This window comes from Podarcis liolepis, assembly GCF_965112155.1.
Source record: "Podarcis liolepis genome assembly, chromosome: 8".
Taxonomy (NCBI): Eukaryota; Metazoa; Chordata; class Lepidosauria; order Squamata; family Lacertidae; genus Podarcis; species Podarcis liolepis.
This window is the reverse complement of record NC_139560.1, coordinates 61,189,366-61,213,335: the sequence shown is the minus strand read 5'-3', so window position 1 is coordinate 61,213,335 and position 23,970 is coordinate 61,189,366. Positions and strand designations below refer to the sequence as shown.

The 23,970-nt window shown below is 39.6% G+C and overlaps 1 protein-coding gene across 34 annotated transcripts in view; it reads left to right on the top strand.

The window, feature by feature from the left end:
* Positions 1-23,970, top strand: part of ATXN1 (ataxin 1) — a 300,198-nt gene that overhangs the window by 182,870 nt on the left and 93,358 nt on the right. The window contains exon 5 of one of the 34 annotated variants that reach the window (XM_083519217.1): positions 10,913-10,944. The exons of the other annotated variants lie outside the window; for them this stretch is intronic. The gene's annotated coding sequence lies outside the window, so the exon portion shown is untranslated. The remainder of the gene's footprint in view (positions 1-10,912; positions 10,945-23,970) is intronic. 34 annotated transcript variants of the gene reach the window in all.

Here is a 23,970-nt window from a genome sequence, read left to right as displayed (position 1 = left end):
ACATCTGGCCTTAAATAAACAAGGCTAGTCTTTCATGAATTGCTTTATGGTATGAGGATGTGCCTGATAAGTTGTCTTGTGGTTCTTTCTGACTCATCTCTTTTGTCTGGGAAATGAAGTTTGGGAGTTGGCTGTTTCATCACTTTCAGATCAAGTATGAAAGAGTTATTCTCACCACCCCTTGTTGGTGTAGAGCCATATGCATCCTATAGAGGTGGCAGCTAGCCTGGGGAAAAGAAGAATTCTTACCAGACAAGCTGAGTTGTTTTGTTTCCAGGGAGTGAAGAGGTGAATTCTAACTTTCCAGCATTGCTTTTAATTGTCTCGCCATAAAACACTGTGGATACCGTGCTCAAAATGGACATATTTTCCTTCCAGCTTTCCTTGACTTGGGCACCAGAGTAGTGTAATGGTTAGAGAGTTGGACTAGTAGGACCTTAAAAACTAGGGTACAAATCACCACTGAGTTCTGAAGCCCACTGGGTGACTTTGGATCATCGTCTCTCAGCCTAATTGGCTTCACAGGGTTGTTGTACAGGGTGTCACATAATTGCCATCCTGAGCTTCTTAAAGAAAAGGTGAGGTACAAATGTTTTCATTAATGAATAGCTCTCCATATAACAAGAGTCTGTAGCATCACAGGTTTGTTTTTTTAAAAAAAATAGTGATTGATTATTTTAAATGAATGAAAAAGATATCATGAGCAAAAATATAGCATGTCTAAACTATATATTTTCTTAACTGAATGTCAGGCACAAAATTGCAGCTAAAGGCAAGTTGCATGTATGCAGCGCACCATTTTTATTCAGAAATTGTTTATCTGGCATGGCAAAATTGTGATATGTGAAAGTTTTGGTAGTGATTTTAGAAACTTGTATGAGTTGAAATGCAGAATGATGTGGAACTTGTTTCTACTCTTTAATTCATTTATCACCACATTTTAAAACCTTCATTATTTTGACAGTGAACCTAGAGAACTTTTTAAGATCAATGGGGTCAGCAAGGTTTTACCTGCCTGGGCCAGTCAAGTCCTGCGGAGATGTCTTCGTGGGCCAGATCAGGGGTGGCTTGGGCCAGTTAAACTGCTCCTGTGGGCCGCAGGTTGCTGACCCCTGGGATAGCTGGAAATGAAATACCTTGGGGGCCTAGTGCTGTGAGTTGTATCCAGCCCAGCACATGGAGAAATCTACAGGACTTCCCCTTCCTCTACTCTCCCCATGCAAACTCAGTCTGCTCTCAAGGGTGCACAGGGGGTAGGGGGCTGCATCAAAGAGAGAAGAAAAGTTCCTCTGTGTGTGTGTAACTCTATATATTGTCCACTCTAATGGAAAATTGTGCTAACATTTTCCATTTTCAGTGAATCTCTTGCTGTGATCCTTATCTCAACGTGTCTTTGCATAGTGGAATACTGAACTGAATATTTCTCAGCTCGACGGTAGAAACAGTTATTTATTCCTCTTTGTTGCCAGTTGCTCAATTTGCAACTGGGTGGCGGACCGAAATAACTGCATAAGGGATTCTTTTGTGGTTAGCTCTGAAATTAAGTGGTCTTGACTAATTGTGAAAAATCTGAAATTCCTGAATATGAAACGATTGTAATTGGAGTTAGAGACACGCCTGCTTTTGCTTATAGCTTTCAGTTGCAACTTAGAACATTGCAGGACGACTATCACTAGATTACAGATGGGGCTTATTGTCTGTTAACACTTTATTTTGTTGCTTCTGAAATTATTGCAGGGTTCTGTTGTGGATTCTTATTCCAGTCTCATTGCAGTGTTGGAATTTATCATTATGAAATGTTTTGATGGGCCTTTTGAAATGTTCATTTTATGTTTGTTTATATTTTACTGTTTATGTTTTGAATGGAATCATTTATGAATTGGGTAGTGCATAGGCACTAGGCAGGCAGGCCAGAAATCACTAAATATATACATGTTGTACTGGAATGTTATATGTATGCCTTGTATGCATTGTTGTGGTTCTCCACAGGTAGCCAACACAGTGCCCCCCCCCCGATGTTTTAAGATTACAACTCCCCATCAGCTCCAGCCAGCACAGCCACTGGTAAGAGATTATGGGAGTTGTAGACCAAAAGCTATTTTCCCCTCTTGTGCACTGTTATTGTGAGCTGTTCTAAGGCACCATTTAACATGGAAATGGAGAGTATAAGTAAACTGATGATGTTAAAATTGGCAACTAAGGCTGCAGTCCCACCTATATTTACTAGATAGCGATCAATCAGTACTGTGGGACTTAAGTCCAAGTAAACATGCACCGGCTTGCACTAAAAGTCTGGAGTACTGAATGCCTAAAGCTATCCAGTAAATGCATGACTGTTGAGATATAACCCAGGGCATGTAGCTTGTTCCTCATGCCATTATGAACTACTACATCTGTGATGGGGAATATATGGCTCTCCAGAGCTACCAGGACTCCAATTCCCATCAGCTTCAGCCAGCATGGGCAGTGATCAGGGATGATGGAAGTTGTAGTCCAATAGCATCTGGAGGGCCACAGATTTCCAGCCCCTGTGCTACACTAAATCAGAACTGTCAGAGTGATGGATACCTCCTTTTCATTATTATTTTTTAAAAAGGTTGTAGCTCAATGATTGAGATAATTAAGATAAATTATGAATTGGGCTCCAGGACTCAGGAATGAAAAGGCAAATTTAAAGAAACTTGTTCATACTGTGATAGTAATCTTTAATTGCCCATGTGTCATAATTGTGAAAGTATGGGATTTGTGCCACTTCCTTTCTCTCATAATACCATTCTGGAAGATTTGGATTGTGTGTGAAAGAACTTGCTGTATTGTGTATGCACTGCAGACTATACAAGGCTTGCATCCTTTGCTTATATACAGGACTGATTAGTTGTTGTTTTTTAAGTACATACATTTTATGAGTGTACATTTTTTAGCAGTGGACGTTTCACTTGTCATATGGTAATTGCAAACAACAACCTCTAAGAAAGCAGATCTCAAAGGGTGTGGCGTGCCATACTGGTGTGGCAGGAGAGGATGACAAGAGCAACGGGAAGATTCAAGGGCAATCAATATTATATTTTTGTAATGATTTATGCCCCTATATAGCTGCGTTGTTGTATACATTCCAGATGTCCCTTGTTCATATTATAAAGTAGTTGTGTTCTGTGTTATAAATCAAGCACTTCTAGGAGTTGTTTCTTTTTGTTTTCCAATGTATTTCTTATTGGTAGAAAATTTGATGCGGTGCAAGCCCAGAGAACTTTTTTTGAGAACCACTACTCGAAGATATCAATTATAATGTTCATTTAATATATATTTGCTTGCTTAGTGCATAAATTAGTGGTAATCTTTCAGCTGTTGATGTAAATTTGCAGGTGTCATTTATTTGGACTAAATTCCTACCCCTGCTTTTTTTCTTTCCCATGGATCACTTGTTGTTTCTAGGTATCTTATTTTTGTGTGCTGTTCCCATTAAAGGGGGGGGGACATTTTACTTGAGGGGGGGGGAATAAGTCTACTTTTTATTTCAAATAAGAAGCACTTCCATATGTACACTTGTGTTTAAAATTACAGTGAAACTAGAAGCAGAAAACATAATATTTCCCACATTGGGCTTTGTAGATCCATTATCAGCACATTCAAACTTGTAGCCTGATCTCCCATTTGTCCTCTTCGAAAAGAGGTTTTCTGAGGAATAAGACCAGCAGCTATTGCCCAGGTGGAAGGAAGATAAATGAGTTGGGATTAGGGAGCTGCTGCCAGTGGTAGACTTCTGCCAAGTCATTAATTTCTCAAGCTGCTCTATGCCTGCTTCAGTAAGGTAAGCACAGTTTTACTCAGAATAGGGGAAAATCAAAGGAAAATCCAAATTTAGTCATTATTATGGGCACAGGGCATGGTGCAATATTACGTAAAATGCACTATTATGACTAGTACAATTTTCATTCTCTCTCCCCCTTGTTGTTAGTTATATCTTTAATTAGCTTCTTAGAGGGAAAATGTGTCTATTTCTCCTCTCTTAGAGTGAATTGCTGGCCGTACTAATTCTAGTACTCTGATTCCAGCTCCTGCTGTTTCCTGCTCTCGTTCTCACCGAAGTTCCGTAACAACTGGGGAGTATATCATTTTTGCCCATTTGGAATCATATCACTTCCTATAGTAAGCTGTGGGAGTTGGGCTGTTTGATAGACCACATACTTTAGTGCTACATCATTTTCAATTTGAGTGAAATGGTTACACCCAAGTCTAAATCTGAGAAGTCCACATTGGGAGAAACATCAGTTTGTGCAAGCTTATTCTGTATTTGTTTAATTTGTGTTGTTATCCTAGTAGCATTCCAAGTAAGAAGCCCTGTAGGTGGGGAGGGTTTTTCGAGGTGTACTTCTTACAACCAGGCATAGGTTGTCTGAACAGTCAATGGCAGTTCTTGCATATGCAGAAACCACAAACAGCTGTACTTTCCACCTTAGAAAATGACTTCCTGAGCTTGAAGGAAGTGCCTGATGCAAATGAGTGAATCGAAAGAATCGGAGAAGAGTCCCACTGTAGTATGCAAAGTGCTGCTGTCCTTGTGGGGATAGATTTGGCAGACTTATTAAACCTAATGAAGTCCTAATGAAATTGTATTTTATCGCTGTAGCGGAGAAGAGGCAACGGGGGCATATGCACTTTTATTCCAGATATTCCAAGAGCTCTGCACACTGCTGTATTACTGACCCCCCCCCCCAAAAAAAATTAAGCAAGTAGCATATACAGTACATCACACTGGATAGGACAAATTATACTAGTGGTTTTTTTTTGGGGGGGGGGTTCAGGAAGAGATGAAAGTGAAACTCCCTGATAGCCTGTTTCTGTCTACCTTGCCATCAGTGTTCAAAATTCACCAGGTGCATTTTGCTACTGGCGCAAGTCCAGTTGCAACTCCAATTGTCAAGATTTCTGGATGCCATGTTGGTGACCACAGTTTAAAAAATCCCTGCCTTAGTCCATAGTCAATACCATTTCTACTGTGTGTGTTTCTCCTTCTTGTATACTGAGACAAGTGAATTGTTGTAAGAGCAAGCTACAATCAAACAATGTAGTTGAGATCAAAGAATCATAGAATTGTGTTGTTGGAAGCATGGCTATTTTTCTAGAAAAAGAGGTGCTGGAACTCACCTTAAGTCCCTCCCTCATTCTCTTAGTGGCGCCGGAACTGATTCCTGTGTGTTACCCCTGGAAAAAACCCTGGTTGGAAGGGTTAAGGACCTGAGTGGCATCTATTCCAACCCCCTGGCGAATAGGCAACTGCAACTCAGTTTTAAGATAAGATATATAAGCTATATAAGCTTATATAGCTTATATATCTTGCAATTGCATGTGGGCAGGCAGACAGAATAAAATATTATGGGTTATTGCAGGCTTCCTCAACCTCGGCCCTCCAGATGTTTTTGGCCTACAACTCCCATGATCCCTAGCTAGCAGGACCAGTGGTCAGGGATGACGGGAATTGTGGTCTCAAAACTTCTGGAGGGCCAAGGTTGAGGAAGCCTGGGTTATAGTAACTTTGGCTAACTTACAATACAAAGTTAATAGCCTGTAGCATTTTATTTTGTGTGCCCTCCCTCATATGGGAAGGTAGGGGGATGTGGAGCCATATTTTATAGACATTCTTTACCTAATCACTGGGAAGAAATTCATACTTGCAACAAGAGACTCGGAGAATGCCTATTTACAAGTCTTATCTGATGGTCTTAACATTTTTTACTTTTGTTTTTAGTAATCTTTCTTTATATACAAAATTTAGAAAGAGAATAGATCCAAGTGTCCCAAATTTCTCTAATATAAATAATGCAGCAACCATGTAAAACTAAGTTAATGGAATATGAGTGTGTGTGTCAGTAGGCATTTTGCAGGCATATTAATTGAGGAAATTTCAAATTTACAGCAGATCTTCACCAAGTAGTAAGAGTGACTCAGTTGCTTTTTACTGCAGTTTACCATCATTACTAACCCAGTAGGCTCAGTCAACAATCTTTCAAATGAAGACCAGAAAAATCAGTGGGAAAAATTAAAAAGGCTAAAGGCTATTAATGCCAGATGGCCCATGTTTTCTTTCCAGTGGGAAAGCCCTTGATATTTTCCAGGGTTGTTTTTTTTAAAAAAAATTCATTGGTGTTTGGGTCATTCTGTATGTAAGGCTTTGAGTCCAAGGGCTCACACATGGAATGATTTCATTGGGTGCACATTGTGAAACCAAAATGGGTAATTCATCAAGGCTGCTAGAAAACAATCCTCTAAACTGGATCTGCTTAGGAATCTATGCTCTGTTTACAAGATCAACAAGGCCTGCCTTTCCCTAGTCTGGAATGAACATCACAGTGCTAAAATTTTGAAGTGGGTGAAGTTTAAGAGAGCATAGTTTTCCCGTCTTCATCTGGGAAGCACAATATGACAGAGATTCTCTACTTTAAAGCATCCAAGTCTAAACAATGTTTGGTGGGATACAGTACTAGTTACTAGTACTTTGGAAGTGTGCATGTAAAAAGGTGTGGCCTGAATGCTTTTAAGTCAAGGTCAACATCTGGAGTCGGTTATGGTATTTACTAGGTAATAATAAACTCAAGCTGGCTGTTCCTGTAAATGTTCTTCTAGTACAAAAGTTGGTGATTTTGCAACGTAGTAAAGCTACCTTGTTGTTAGTTTGTACTGTTTTAAAGTGTGTGTGTGTGTGTGTGTTAATTTAAAGGTATACTCAGAAACAGATATTTCTATCTGAGGATGTTTATATTTCACTCTTCATCCATTCAGGGAAGTATACATGTGTTTTCCCTATTTTATCTTTTATCCTCACAGGAAAGCTGTGAGGTAAATTGGGCTGGAAGAGAGAAAGAGACACACACACACACACAGAGAGAGAGAGAGACATAAAGACCAGTGGCATAATGTGGGTGGGGCCATGGGGCGGTTGCCCTGGGTGCAAAATTCTTAGGGGCACAAAATTACAAAAGAAAAAAAGGAAGTAGTAATAATAAATAATAAATAGTGCACCCTGCCCGTCACACAGAAAATCTCCCAGTGTTTGTGTGGGCAGACTGAGGAGCGGATTTGGGCAATAGCTGGTTGCCAGGGTGCCTTGCATGGGTTTTAGAAAGATACTCACTCCTACCAGTCCCCTGTCCCACTCTCCGCCGTGCTCAATGCTCACAGCGCACCACAACTGCCACTCAGATAGGTTGTCAAGCTATTGCCCATTTGTTCCAGCCTATCAGCCCCAGGTGCTGGCAAACCACACTACGCCAGTGATAGAGGCTGACCTGAGATCACCCAGTGAGCTTCATGGCTGAGCAAGGATTTGCAACTGGGACTCCACAATCCAGCTCTAGCACTCCATCTACACTGACTTGGAATCTCTGCTTGAAATTCTTTTTTGGACACGTGACTAAGCTCTTCCTTGCTCCTGTATTTCATGGCACCCAACATACGAGTGCAAGAGTCTGCTAGTACCTCCTTTGTCATATTAACAAATAGTGTGCAGTCCAGTCTTAGTCTCTTCCACACAGCATGGTTCTGTTCCCTCTGATGAAACTTTTTAGGGTGTCCTCTTGGTACTTTTAGCTACTGCCTCCTTTGCATTTGGACCAGCAACGTATAAACCACTATGCATTTATTTTGCTCTTTTCTTGAAAATAGCCAGCTAGTGCTGAGAGGCACTCGTGCCTGGAAGGGGACAGGGGACTATCACAATAGGATTGTGTCCGTAAGTATAAACAATACCAGAAAGGTAGAACCATCTTATTGCTAATCCACAATGCCATATATGAATGAGGATTTGTGCATTTCCTAATTTAGTGTCTGCAGCAGTGGGTAAAACAGCATCAATTTTTAGCGACACTGCGGAACATTTTGCCAAAATACCCTAGTGTAGACAAGGCCACGCATATTTGCAACATGTACTGTTCACAGAAGACAGATTGATGTTAATTAGAAGTGGGTGGCATGTGAGTATAAAAATAAAATTCCTTTCTACAGTGTTTTACTCTTAAAAATAGAGTGCATGATGTGGTGATTAGTATATGTGTGTGTGTGGAGAAGCGTGTGTGCCTTTTAAATTTTGTGATGGCACCAGGAATTTGCATTTACTTGTTTAATAATATAAAGTAGCACAAAAACTAATTGGAACATATTTCAGGTTTCTGCTTCTTTGGACCATATTAGCTCTCAGGTTGCTTCTGGTCCCAATTTATAGTTCTGGCATTAGGTATAAGTTAACCTAAAAACTCAGTAGATCTTGGGATCAGGTTTCCTGAAATATCATCTCCATGCCTGCTTGAACCTTAAGATCCTCTTTTAAGGCCCTGCTCCATGTGCCTTCACCCAGTGGTGAGGAGAGAGACTACCACTGAGAGGGCCTTTCTGGTGGTGGCACTCTGGCTGTGGAATAACGTCCCCCGACAGGCTCACTTAACACTTTTCTTGGCCTTTTCAGCAGTATAGAATCATAGAATTGGACAAGACCCCAAGGATCATCTATTTCAACCCCCTGCAATTCAGGAATCTCAACAAAAGCATCCATGACAGATGAGCATCCAACCTCTGCTTAAAGTGGAGACCTTTTTTAATTCACCCAGTTCCCAGTTTTTAAAATCTTAGACTGTTGTGACCTAGTGTAGATTCATTCAGACTGTATATGTTGTCTTTGTTGCAAGAAAATTGATTTTTTTTTTGCTGTCTATTATTTGTTGATGATTATATCAGAAATGGGGAATCTGTGGCCCTACAGAACTTTCTGGACTACAACTTCCATCATCCCTGACAGACACGTTTTGATTGGGATTGATGGAAGCTGTTGTCCAACAGTATCTGGAGGCCACAGAGTCCCCATGTCAATTATAATGATTATAGATTGTATTTAAAATATTGTCTTACTAGCTGCCGAGGGAACTTTTTTTTTTTGTTGGGCAGCTATATACATTTACATAGATAGATATATAAATAATAAATTATGGGCCAGATTCAACTAACCTAGTGCACTATCCAAAGCCATCACAAGGACTCACACTAGCTGAATGGTTATCACAAGGATTCCTTCCCTCTCCATTACTTGCGCCTCCCCCAGATCTGCTCTGCAAGGTCAGGAGAACCCCTAGAATAGTGTGTGGGTGGAGGAGGAAGGAGATGGTTTCCTCTGGCAAGCAGAAATGCTTGCGCTGACAGAACAATCGTAATAGTGCAATATTGAATTCCACCCTTAGTATACTTTGGCTAAGAGAGAGAATTCATGAGATTCCAATAGGTATCAAGAAAGCTGTTCTGGCTGCAACCTGTATACCTAACTTGGAGTAGGTCCAATTCAGTAGTGGGGCTTACTTTTGAGTAGACATAAATAGGATTGCCCTGTCAGAGTCTTTGCTTTTAAAAGTTATTGTAGGTCTACTATTATAATAAATGAGAGTTTTGCAAATTCTAGCTAACAGGTAAAATTAGCTAATGAGAGAGATTAACTATAGCTGAATTTCATTTTTACTGTTCCTGGAAAATAAGATGCAGTTTAAATCTGTGATCCTTAATCTACTGAGTTAAGGCCAAAAATGAACAAGCTGGTGCTTTCACAGTTGAAACAAATTCTATTCCTTATGAGAAAGATCTTCATGTCCAGTATTCTTTCTGCTATTCTTTGAGAGTTATGGTGGAAACAGATGTAATTGATCCTTAGTAGCTGGTGCAGTATGGCACAATGGATTGGCTCTGCTGGTGTGTCCATTTTGCTATGACTTTGCCATCACCCTGCCCCAACCCAGATAAGCTTTAGTGACTGCAGAGCAGTTCCACCCCACCACACAAGCTGCTACTGTAATTGATATTTTGGCAAATTAATGCAACTGCTTTATCAACATACAGTAATTAATGTTTTTAATGGCTAATGTTCAAAATCAGACCTGATTAATGTATCTGTTAGTAACTGGTGCATATTATTTAAAATGTAATTTTAAAATTATTTTTATATATAAAGTCTTTATTTAGAAAATTTCTGGATGGCTTAACATAAAAAAAAATCTAAGCTGAGAACAACATACCAAAAAACAACAACAAACATGGTACAAAATTGTAACACATCATAAAAACATAACTAATAAAAAACAGTGACTGAAGTGCAAAGATATGGAGCTAAAAAAATCAAACCTTAGGTATTGGGAAAGGCTTAGGCCAAAAAATTAATACATTTTCAGGAGGCATAACTGATGGCAACTCGCTAATTGAGTGGAAGAGGGATCCCGACAACAAGGACAATTACAGAAAATGCTCGCTTGCCTTACAACAATCTGTAGGGTACAGCACCACCAGGAGTGTTTCTTCTATGACCCAAGTAGTTGAGCAGCCTTCCAAGTAAGGTAGTGCCAAGATTATATATGTCACTGACAAAACTTTGAACATGGTAGCTGAACAGCAGCCAGTGCAGTTCCTCAGCACAGACATAATACTGCATGTGCTCATCCAGGTGTTACACTCAGTGAATTGGCTTCAGTGTTCTGCACCTGGCTGCAGTTTTTGAATATTCAGAGTGCTTTGCAGACATTATCTTGTTGCAATTCTACAACTGACATAAACAATTATTGTCCCAAGGGGCTGAGGTTTAGAGAGAGAGTAGCTGCCATTCACGCATATTGCTAAGCCATAAACCATGGTTTACTGTGCACATGCTAATCATACCCCTTTACTATTTTCTGCTAGTTTAGAGGAGAAACCAACCATGATCCCAGACATAGCATTTTGTTCATTTCATCCAGGACAGGAATCATAGTTTGTTTCAGTCCAAATCCTTTAAAAATACTAATATACTTCACTGTATTATCTGCAGATCCAATCCACCAGCAACAACTGGTGTGTGTGTGATGATTTCTCCTAGAGTAATCCAGAAATAATATAAACTATATTTTTATTTTAGAATTATGGGAGATGACTTGGGCCGGCAACAAGGTACGTCTAGAATTTTTGAAGTGGCTTGTTCGTAGTGTTTACAGTAATTTAATCAAAAGTCTCTTCATTGAAGATGCAGTTGAACTTTCCTTTGTTTTTATTTGGAGCTAACAATTGCAAAGGAAAACCTTTCCAGTTGTGCTGTGTTGGAAAAACTATGCCCTTGACTTATTTACTTGTTTACAATAAGCAAAGCCTGTTGAAGAAGAGCTAGTAAAGTTTCAATATGAAACTGGGTAAAAAAGTGCAATTATACAGACTACTGCATAGAGGCGATATCTGCATTCAGACATAATGCTAAGTTTTAACCACAGTGTGTTTCAACAAGGCAGGAACAAGTTCACAGAGGCCATAGCAAACTGGAGGTCATTTTGCCTGATGTTAGTGTGTCATCTCCCTGCCACATCTGTAAACGCCTAGTGAAAACTTCCTAACTCCTCCCTGTGGCCACACTAAGGGGATGTGTGTTGGGCTCACACAGACTCATTCTTGTAACTAAACCAGGGTTTGTGTCTGAATGATGTTAGTGGCCGGAAAAGCAAAAAATATGGTTGGAGGCTGCTATTTCCTAGGAGGCAGCATGGAGCAATATAGTTCTGTCTTGCTTTCCAGTCATAGGTTTTTACTGCTACTTGTACCATTGCAACTAAAACAGATCCATAGGTTCAAGGTGTAAATAGCTAAACCATGCTAAAATGCTGATTTGCTGTGGGGGGTGGGGGCAGGACACAAGAAACAGGGTGTGTGTCTTTCTAAATCATAGAATTGTAGAACTGTAGAGTTGGAAGCAACCCCCCTGAGGCTCATCTAGTCAAACTCCATGCATTGCAGGAATCTCACTCAGCATGTGAATTCCCATCCAATTTGAAACCATACCGGACTGTGCTTAGCTTTGCAAAGGTGCTAGCAGTTTTAAATGTGATTTTCATTTTTATGTTGGTCGTTGTACCACTTACCTTGCAAAATGCAAACAGACGGGTGAGTCGAGCAACAGTGGAGACACATTTGCAAGGCTAATTTATAAGCTGTCAGAGTATAGGAAACACATTGTTGAAGCACGCATTTTGCTTGGCCTGTAAATCATCCTGTTTCATCTCATTTGTCCTGTTTTATCTATAGTGTACTTAAAAAGACTCTCTAGTGTATACCTTTCCATTCTTTCTCATGACAGTATTTCCTTACCCAGAATTGTCAGCGTACTGTAGTCAATTTATTGACACTTGCGTTTTGTGACCAATGTTCTTAATGAAAATTCTAACATTCTTGTGAAGCTGTTCTAGTTTTCTTCAGTACAGCTTGTTGCCTTCCCTAAGCACTTAGGAGCATCTGTCATGGTCCGTCCTTATTCACGACATCTGATTCCTTCTCATAATGAAGCCGAGTTCTGCTTAGGAGTTGGCACCAATAGCTTAGTTTCAGGCTTGTTTTGAGGGTACAGGATTTAGTTAAGTTATCCAGGCTTAATTACTTTGAATCAAGATTTGAACACACTGGCCCTGGCTTTAAATTAAAACTGCAATTTTCAGCTGCTGTCACAAACACTTAATTCATTTTATTTTTAATCTGGTGAAATTTTACATCTGATACTTCTCGTCAGTTTGTCAACATTTGGTAACTATGCATCTATAACTATTTCATTTGCAACGAAGAGGCTTTTGGTGCCTTAAAGACCAACACATTTCTGATGACATGTACTACAGCCTCTTCTTCATCGTATGAATGAAGCATCATCTTGAGTTGCAGGCGTATATACATGGTTGGGTGGGAGGATTGTAAAAAGTGAAGTCAGAGGAAAATGAAGTTGGAGGGGGAAATGAAATGCATAAAAGTACCGGCAGTGATGAGTTACATTCTTAACAGTGGTAATTCATGAAATAGTTTTTGATATGCGCCTAAGCAGAGCCCTTCTGGATCAAACCGAAGTCTCATCTAGTCCAACATCCGGTTCCCACAGTGGCCACTAGTGTGAAGCTTAGTATAGCATGTAGTCATCCTTGCTAGAAGCCATTGATAACCTTATCCTCCATGAAGTACAAATATCCATGTTGATACTGACATCCTCGCATCCTTGCCTAGTGTAGCCCCAAAGTCCATTCCCCTCAGGCATTCATTTTTCCTCACAGAGCACCCAAATGAGCCCATATCTTGGGTCTCATCAGCTTACCCTTGGCCTGTATTCCTCACCTTCAGTATCCTTACAGACTTTTGCCAGGCTTCCACTAATGAGTTTCTCCACTTCAGAATCCTAGCAGCCAAAAACAAGCGTTTTTTCCTCTCTCTGTCATAAAGTGAGCTGCACTAGCTTAACGTATTAAAATCTGGCACCAAATTTACCAGTCCTAATAAAATTGGTCCTAATAGTTGGAATATGATGTTTCTTGCATATCTATGGTCAGTACAGGTGCTTTTAACTCTGATGGAAATAGCCAGAAGCTAAGGTTTTCAAGGCCAAATTTATGCAGTCTGCTCCATTGATGTACATGCAGGAGATCAAATATGCACATAGATCAAATTGGTCTATAACATGGCTGTTAAAAATCTGACTACATAGCAGGCCCTCCAACTATGGGGCATACACTAAGGAAACCTTATTTGACCTCAACCCACTTTTCCTTATTACTTGGCATGTTTTGTGTCTGAAAGTGGATCTGATGCTCAGCTATAATAAATTTGGCCTGATATTATACCATGAGACATAGTTCCAACTAATCTCCTTTATCTTTACAGGCGGGGAATTCTCAAGAATTGTTGCTGATATAGGGGTGGTTTAGGTGATATAATGAAGCCATAGTTATTTGAGTGCTTTGGATACATGGCCCAATTTTTAAATACTAAACACATTGAAGCAAGGACCAATTCAAACGGACTAGTGACAGAATGGACAAGCAGTGATGCTGCTGTCCTGTACGTTCATACTTTATTAATACCACCGTGTAAAGCTATGATCCCAAGCCCTCACTGACATAAGAGACACCTAAACCTGTTCAGGAAGGGCTTATAACATAATTGATGCAGACAGATAAAACAGTCTGTTCTGACTTTGGTATGCATTTTATTCACTTTTTTCCAATCATGAATAACCCATTAAATACCCTGAACAGGTATTGGTTATATGAAAAGTATGATTCTATGAAATCTATTTATATATTCATTTTTAAAGCCATTTTTTCCCCTTTGCAGCACTAGCTCTGCTCCCTCGCAGATACTTAATTTATCTCACTTGTCTCAGAAATACTTGGCACCCTCAAAAATGTAAAAGCTAATTCTTGGCCTGAATACTTCATTAGCAACATGAAAATCACCTTTTTTGTTCAAAGCCTAAGATAAAGTGGTTTCTGAATGAATCCTGCTTCTCATTAATTTGAGCCTTAGGAAGTAGAATAAAGACGTGCAAATAAGAGCTCTTTCAAATAACTCATAATTACATGTGCACAAAAACGCATTGACTAACTTTGAACATGCTTTATAGCTCACATGGGGTGCTCCTTATTCAAGAATGGAACTGGAGATAAGTTCACCTTTAGTGACAGTTGAAATATTCTGGGACTGGTTCTTCTTAAATACTTGCAAATCAGCAACACTGTAAGGATTTTGAAAGAAGAGAGAAATATATGGACGGAAATATATAGAAAGCTCCTAGAGAGTTCAGTGTGGTTGATGGTTAGCATTCATTCCTGCGAGGGTCACCTTACAAGCATATCATAGGATAGAGTTAAAGCTGACTTTCATATTCCAGTTGCACATAAGTGATGCAGTTTGTACATATATCATTTTTATGAACATCGTGGATGCTGAATGATCGTTTGTGGGCTGCATCAACTTTGTTCTGAAATGGATGCTTCAGTAAGCTCTTACCTCTTTGATAAGAGTAAATCTGTAAATCTGGGGATTCTAACAAGACCTCGGGTACTACAAAGAATTGTCTGGAGGATCACCTGTACACATGTAAGGAGGAGGAAGGTCGACGCTTGATAATTAGGTAAATATGTGACAGCAGAGGGAAATAAGACCTTACTAGCATTCAACAGTACCATGGTTTGATTGATTGATTTTATTATTTCAATGGGAGTGTTGCTTTTTCATGTAAATGTGGCTAAAGTGTCTCACAGCAAAAATACAAATCAAGTACATCATCACAATAACTGTCTCAATGCTAATGCATTGCAAAACATAATATGGCCATCTAAATAAATAAATTCATTCTGTTAATATGGATATTGCAACATATTAAATTGATTATAAAATAAACTTTCAATCATCAAAATGTTAGTTACAATAAAATAAACCATAATCAGATGTGATAAACATTTCCAGTGCATTTGCATAGTAAGAGTGATATAACCAGCAAGTACATGGCGGTGTTAACAAATAAAGTGCATAGCACTTCTTTCACAGAGGTTAAAAATTAAAGTGCACTCATTTCCTAGCAGCTCAATCATATACCATAGCAGAGGTAAGCAACCTAAGGCCCAATCGCCTTCTCAGTCTGGTCCACGGACGGTCCAGGAATCAGCGTGTTTTTACATGAGTAGAATGTCTCCTTTTATTTAAAATGCATATTTGGGTTATTTGTGGGGCATAGGAATGCGTTCACCCCCCCCATATAGTCTGGCTCACCACATGGTCTGAGGGACGGTGGACCGGCCCACGGCTGAAAAAGGTTGCTGACCCCTGTACTATAGTTACAAAAGCATCTCCCTGCAAGGGCAGGGAGCTACTCCTTTTGTCAACAATAAATAGATGGTTTGAATCACCACCTTCAATCTGGCCTCTCCAGACTCCCATTAACACCATTGAATAACCATAGAAACTCAGTGTATATATGAAGCTAACCCACCTCACACAGAGAAGTCCCACCCAACAGCTTTCCCTTTTCTGGATCTTACCAAAGTTGTTTGTATTCTGTGATTTTACCTAGCACCACATAGGTACAGAATATGGTTATTGGATTCAGAATTTTGATTATAAGTTTTCTGGAGTCAGGGTGTGAGAAATTGATTTCACTAGCAGCTGACCCTCCACTATTTGCTCTGAAATGCATTGGGAATAGGTATAGATGCTGCATCATCTTTGTTGCATTGCTTTGAAGTGGAGCCATATGTACTGAATAAACCATCATCGTACTCAAATATATGAGGGGCCTGGAATCCAAATTAAACCAATGATTGGTGGTTGGCTAACGTGCCCCTGTTTCCTTACTGCTGTGTTCCAAATACAGAAATTATTTCGATTTTCTTTTCCTTTCGGGCTAGTTTACACACTACCGTCAGCCATTGAGTACAAATCATCGGTCATTGAGATCCACACTAGGTGACAACTTGCACATGTGAAATAGCTATTACAGATCAAACGCCACAGACAGAGTTGCCATACTTCTTAATATTACTTCAAAGTCATTACTTTGCAGTGCAAGCCATTGACTGCAAGACCCTGAAGATTTTTTTAAAGTGTTCTGTACAACCATGTAATTCTCTGAAAGACTTCTTTTTTAAAAAAAAGTGAGAAATGATGAGCTATAGGAGAGAGGCAGACAACTAAAGGTCTCTTTAAGGATGTAGAGGACAGAAATAACTAGCAGACTCTGGGATGAGCCTACCTGCTATGAGATAACCCAAATATTTAACTTCACTCGTTTTGGGTTTCAAGTTTTTGTTCTTCTGACCTTATCCTTAACGTTTTAATAGTTCATCTCTCATTTAGATGCAGTTTTTTATTTGATACCAATCCCTCCAGTTGTATTCCTTTCTATGTCAGAGATGGAGGAAAACATAGTTAGACCTTGCAAGTCTAGGCTTGGCTTCTAGAGGAAGATAGCAGTTTGCTTTTCAGGAGCAGGCACAATAAATTTGTTTGCACCAGGATTGAAATGTGCTACACTGACATGTTTCCTCCTCCACAGACTACTGCTGGGTTCTGAGACAGTGATAAAGAGTTAGTAGTCATGAAATGGAGGTAGCACTTAACGTATTTAGCTGCTTTTATGAAGTATACAACATGTTGCACAGACAGGTTATTTGTGGCAATTGCCTTATAATGTCCTATAATTATGAGGAACTTGCTTTTCACTTTGATATGTTTTTTTAAAGCAGCAGCAGCGGCAGCAGCATTGTGGGCAAAAAGAAAGTTCTGAAGGATACATCTCACATTAATTTCCCCAGAGCTGAAGTTAGCTCCATTTCTATAGTCCTGAATACATTTGCTCTAATCTCAGAAGGACTTGTCTAGAGGAAATGGTTTCCATCTTTTATTGCTAGATCTTGGCGAACATGCACTTGAAGCTTTGGAAGTTTGCCTTTCATAAGTTGGGTCAAAGAACCTCCTAGCTTATATTAAATTTCTAGCAGTGTAAAAAGTAGTCTGAGCATTTGGTTTGAAATACTTGCAAAGGGGGCTTGTTGCCAATGCATTTGTGTTATTTCCTCACTCACTCCCAACTTTATTTTATTGTGCAAAGCTAAAATATGACTTGAGGGTTAGATCTGCAATTGGTGGGTTCTTAGACCTGAACTCCCATCAGACCCAGCAGGCATGGCCAGTGGACAGGATTGGTGGAAGTTTTGGTTCAGCAAAATCTGGAGAACCAAAGGTTCTGCCTGCCTGGCTTTGATAAACCTGAAGGTGTGAGCAAGTAAGTAGATTGTCAGAAAGTATAATAGCCATCTCTAGACATTGTTGAGGACAGATCTTATATGCAAGTAGAACATGTGATACAGACCTTCGAGGACTTTACCACTTTAGATTGCAGATAGGGCAATCATATATCTGAATGTTCTTTGTAAAAGGTTTTCCTCCTATGAAAAGCTACAATGTCAAGTCAAACCATTTCAACTTTACCTTCTTCCTGTCTTGTTAGCCTTTCATGTGCAGGCAGGTATATTACCACAGGGAAATGGTGAAAGAAGAAATTCTCCACTTGCCGATGTGCAGCAACCGGGAGAGACTGCAGTGTGTGTGCCATTTCTGCACCTTTATAATGGGCCTGAGTGACTGAAGGGAGAAAAGTAAGATACACCGCTAAGGTGTGATGAACAGGTTATTGTGGAGGTGGGTTGAAGAAAGCTGTGGTTGGGGTCAAGAAGCTGCAAGCTTCATTGTGGAGTGGGAGGAGAATCTGACATCATATGAGAATGTTTAAAGAATCTAAAGCTTGACCTTTTAGACTCCGTCATCTGTGAGAATGTTGGCTGGGTAATGCTAAACTGGTTTCAAACATTTTGTCAAAGGCGAACTTGATTCCTAAGGCTACAGCCCTCAAGAATCTTACTTTAAATTATCTGGTAAATGGTTTGAAGAAAACTACCTAAGAGACTGAGTAAGCATGGGATTACTCACAGAAGCACACTGATAAATCCTACTAATCACTGGCCGTTCATTACAGTCATGGCAGGTTTGTTTGCATACCAGCCCAGCAGGTAGACCCAACAGTGTTATGTTATATTGCAGTATAAATGTTAATACAGTAAGGCAGGGGAACAATTTTCATGTGGATGGAATTAGATACATGTTCCACAATTCTTTAAAAAAGTTATAATAGGAACTGCAGATGGAATGCTGCAGAATTCTCGCACCCATCTAAATAAATCTGGTGTAAGGTTGAGTCCTGTTAATATTCTTAAATAACTCTCATTATCCCTGGGATCATTAAGCAAGCCCATAGGCAATTCATTCTGAGCGAACTGCATTCTGTTTTATATTTACACCTATTTATTCACAAATGGCAAAATAATTTTTACCTTGTTGTAATATACCTCCTTTTGAAAAAGAAATGGATTATTTGTGAGCCACATATGTTGCTTTTTGTAAATGCAGTACTTAGGTTTTTAATGCACTCTTATAATATGAATATGCGAATAGTAAGCACAGACCACTATTATTGATCAGTGATGTAATTGCCCTACAGATGGATAGAGGGGAATGATGTAATCTTTATCAAGTTACTGAAGACATTGACCTTGAGAGAGATCAGATGACTGAACATCATGGCCAATCACTAGGAACAAAACAAGCATCTTAAAAGCTAAAATGTCCTTATACTGATAACAGTTAATAGAAGAATGAAGTTCAGGCAATTCAATCAGCATTCAAAATATACGTTTCACACTGAGTAAGATAGCATAATTTTTAAATGTTCTACATCACATGCACAGAATCCCATAACTTCAGAACTCATTACCATTTCTAGTTTTCATATTTATTCACGGATTGGAGTATCTGTTTCACCATGGGCAGTGGTGATCTGCCCCTAGATCTACTCTTCAAGGCAACAATTCTAAATTGCTGTGACTTCCTGTTGCTTTAGGGTAAAGTTACTAGACTTGCAACATGTGTACATACACTAAACTGATTTTGAACTTTGAGATGCTGGAAAACTACCTTGTGCACACACAACAAAAGAATTTGGTCCTTTTATGCGCCCTACAGCTGTGGGGGAGGCGGCAGCAGCCCTCCATGCAGCACGCCCTGCCCCAGCTTACCCCACCCCCAGGTGCCCAAGCAGCGAGCTACACCGCTGACCAGTAATGCTCTGAAGCATTACATATGGAAAATAGGAACCCAGTTCCTGGACCTCTCAGATGGGCACCATTGCTATTGTAAGAGAACGAGGAAGGGGCTTATGGTGAGTTCCGGTACCTTCCAACAAGTGAAAATCTATAGGTATCTGGGAATCTTATTCCAGAGCAATTTAGGGTGGGCAAATCATCGCACAAATGCCATAAAACAGGCAAAGTGTACCTCATCAGCAGTTGCCCGTTTTTATTATCAGAAAGGTAATCAATTTATTCCTGCGGCCAATCAGATATTTCAAACAAAAGTGCAATCCCAGATATTCTATGGAATCCCGCTATGGGTCCAAGCATATAACAGTGATTTAAAAAAGATTCACTCCAGCTTTCTGAGACGTATTCTTGGACTCCCAGCTGTGATCAAATATGAAACAATGTGTGCAGAAATAGGCATACACACAATGGAATATTGGGCATGGTCCACCTCAATAAAGTACTGGTTACGCTGCCATTTTCGCTGCCCTCCATCAAGTCTGCTCGCTGATTTGCTCAAAGACTCCTATAAATCAAGATGGTATCAGTACCTCGAAAAAAAGATTGAATCTTTAGGCATCGAGCTGGAGCCCCTGTACAATTCTAATGAGCAATACATTTTCCATAATATCCTAACTAGACTAAAGGATGTCGAGAGACAAAATATTATGGCAGCTGTAAACAAAATTTGCTCCCCCATATTCTATGATTTAAATATCTTAGATAGCAGAGCCAATTACGTCACTAAATTAATAATCCCAGCCCAACGTAGGGCTTTTATGCTGGCCCGTTTGAATGTTTTTCCCTCAGCATTTGTCAGGGGAAGATATCAAAACATTCCTAGAAACAAGAGATTCTGCAGATGTTCTATGAATGTCCCGGACACTGTAGAGCATATTCTCTTTCATTGCCCATTGTACAGTATCCCACGTCAACGCGTGCTGTCCCCTCTTTTGGGTGGTCTGGAACCCCAGCAAGGTGAATGTGTGGGATTCTGCCTATCCGACGTCGACCAAAGGGTAACGGCGGGGGTAGCCGAGTTTTTGGTAGCAGTCCTCCAAGGAGCAGGTTAACAACGAAAACCACTGATTTTATATGTATATATATATATATATGTATGTAGCCAACTGCTGCCTTTTATATATATTTCAAAGCTTTTATATGTTATTTCCTCTTTTATGGTTTTATTTGCACAATGCCTAATAAAGGTTTGATAAGTAAGTAAGTGAGTTCCGGTACCTCTTTATCTAGAAAAATAGCCCTGGGTTTGTTGTGTAACTGGTGCTGTAGCCTCACTTCTTAAGTATCATAGAATTCTCCTATATGTAACAATTACAGCTAACCACTGTAGTTATTGGCGATGTATGTGGTACTGCAGGTATTAGCAATACTAATGGAAAACCAGCAGTGTTTCTTTCAAATAAAAAGCATCCAATAAAACACATCACTGCAGTTACTTTGCTTTTTGGTCGTGTGTCATTAGTGTAACTGTTCCAGAGATCAGTAAACAAAAAGCAAACAAAAAAACAGGGATGGAGCTTAATGATATAACTTTCGCGATATATACTTCTTCCTATGCTTTTAATGATGAATCAGATAGCAAGATGGTTTTGTTTTTTAACTTGGATTTTATTTGGCATTTTGTTTGCTATTTCATCTAGTGGTGTACTGTTGACTTTTTGAAATGTAGTTATAACTCTGTATTAAATTGTGAACCACTTGAAAATTCATACACGCTTTAAAGCAGGATATACATTACCCAAATAAATATTTTTTTAAAAAATATATACATTTGTACCTTGGTTCTTGAATGCCTTGGTACTCGGACGTTTTGGCTCCTGAACGCTGAAAACCCAGAAGTAAGTGTTCCAGTTTTCAAACATTTTTCAGAAGCCAAACGTCCAATGCAGTTTCCGATTGAGTTCAGGAAGCTCCTGCAGCCAATTGGAAGTTGCGCCATGGTTTTCAAACGGTTTCGGGAGTTGAACAGAGTCCCAGAACAGATTAAGTTTAAGAACCAAGGTTCCACTGTAAAGCCATAGGGGTTCCATAACTAAATACATTCCAAGGTGGAATTTTGTTTTTTAATGGAAAACCTTAAAAAAGAATCCTGGAGAATATTCACTATCCTCCTCCTCCAGGTCAACAGATCAGATGTTATACAGATATATTTGAAAATAAAGTAGAGCATTCAAAAGAAGATTATTCAGGCAGACATGGTGAGTAAATAGGTGCATGAAATGTCTCTAGGCCTCTCAAGAGAGGTTACAAATCATCCAGCTTTGATGAACAAAGGTCAGAAGGTCTAGGACAACTTTTAAAGGGTTTTAACCTAGCAAAATAGGCAATATATGAACAGATTTCCCTTCTAGATGAGTCCTCTGCACGCAAAATGTGGTAGATACGGGTTGTGAGTGGAGTCTCTGTGTGTGTTTGTGTCTGTGAGTACATACTGTCAACATTGATGGTGCTAATAATGTGTTTGATAAGAAGTGTGTTAGAGTGTGGGATTGCAAGTGCATCCTTCCCTCGGTCAATAGGAACAGACCAATTCTGTTCAGCACTGACCATCTGCTTGGTAGGAAAGAAGAGTCTTGCACCCTGCAGCTTGAACTATGTGAAGCTCTCTGGCTCAAGACCCATTGGTAACTAAAGAGATATTGTGAGTTCTTGAATCTCTAATATGAATTGGCTCCTGGCCTAGCCAATCTTATGTTTGCCTCCTGGGCTTCTGTTTGTACAGTGTAGCTTCCATTCAGTCTTGTCACCTCATAAATATGTCTAAATGTCTCTAAAAAGAAAATTGGAAGCTCTGATCATTTGAACAGGAATTTGAAAATTTTGTCTTCTATTTTGAATGAAAATGCATTTTATACATAAATATAAAGGGAGTAGGCAGAATAATATCATTTCAAAGGTTTTTATCCCATCAGAATGGTTTTGGAATGGCTTCTGAGAAACTGAAGTGATTAATGGGGTTTGCATTAATATTTTCACAAAAAGATTCCTTCATTGAGTTTGGAATAAGTTCAACTTCTGCTAGGAGGAAAATGTAGCACGTATATATTTGTAGGCAACATAGATATATTTTTTGTTAAAGTTCTTTCTATCTCTGCTATTTCTAAAGGGAAAAAAGTCATTTTAACAACATTCCTCCATGTCATGTTCTGAACAGGTTGACGTGCAGATTTGAAAAAAGTGTCACAACCTATCAGTTCATTTCTTTGAGATCCATTAGCAGTCATGTTCTTTTATGTGAAGATGGGTAGTGCCATTGAGTTGAAACAAACATTTAAAAAAATACCATAGTTACAGTATTTTAGAAAAGGCTGCCATGCTGGAATGAATCTCAACATCTACCATGTTCCTGCCATGCCGCTTTGCATGGGTTTTTTTTGCCACAGATTGATGTCCATAGGATTCTGCTTGGGGACATGTGCCCCTGTGGTTGTGTGAAATTGCCAGGTGAACCAACAATGCATGTTTGCGTTGCAGTGATTCCTATGACTGCTTCAATAGTTTTGGTGGCCATGGAACTCACTGTAAAGTACTTCATGAAACACTTCTGGTTCGTATGTGATCATGCACCCTAGGAGTGGGAAAATGTTGTAAGTGTCTATATGAGTCAGTTTTAGAACCAGAAGAGGTTGGACACTAATGGTTTATCCAAAGCAGGGTTTCCCAAACTTAAGTATCCAGCTGTTCTGGACTACAACTCTTGCTAACAGGACCAGTGGTCAGGGATGATGGGAATTGCAGTCCAAAAACAGTGGTGCAGAGTGCCTTCTTTCAGCTTCAAGCAGGTACTCCGGCTGCAGTTCTTCCTGGAAAGGGATAGTGTTGTTTCAGAGGCCTATGGTCTGGTAATTTCCCAATTAAATTATTGTAATATGTTGCATGCTGGCACTGACCTTGAAGACAACTTGGAAGCTTCAATTAGTGCAAAGTGCAGCTGCTAGAATGTTAATTGATTCAACTGGAATTGTATTACATCAATTCTGAAAGTGTTACACTGGCTGCCTGTTCACTTCTGAGCCCTATTCAAAGTGCTGTTGCTTACCTTTAAAGCCCTAAATAGTTTGGGGCCTCTACCTATATTAGTTTGCTCGTGCCTTAAAGTCTTTGAAGGGGGTTCTTCTCTGTGTCTCATCATTAGAGATGTGCAGCAGAGGGCCTTTCCTGTGATGACACACACCTCTCCTTAGCTTTTTTGACCCACATTGCTGCTGATGTTTTGTTTTTTGCTGTGTGTCTTCTGATAGATACAGGTTTAACCCATTCATCGCTGATTGCCCAAAATGCCATTAACTCAGGAGTTGAATCACCAGACTCCCCCCCCCCTCAATTTTATATTTTCCTCAGGGGCATGAACTGCTCAGATCAGGAGCAATGCCAAAACCTCATAAATACAGTTTCCGTTGTCTACATCAATTCATAGTTCTCAGTATAGCACCTCTTGCAATAAACTATTGGTGGTAGAACATCTGTT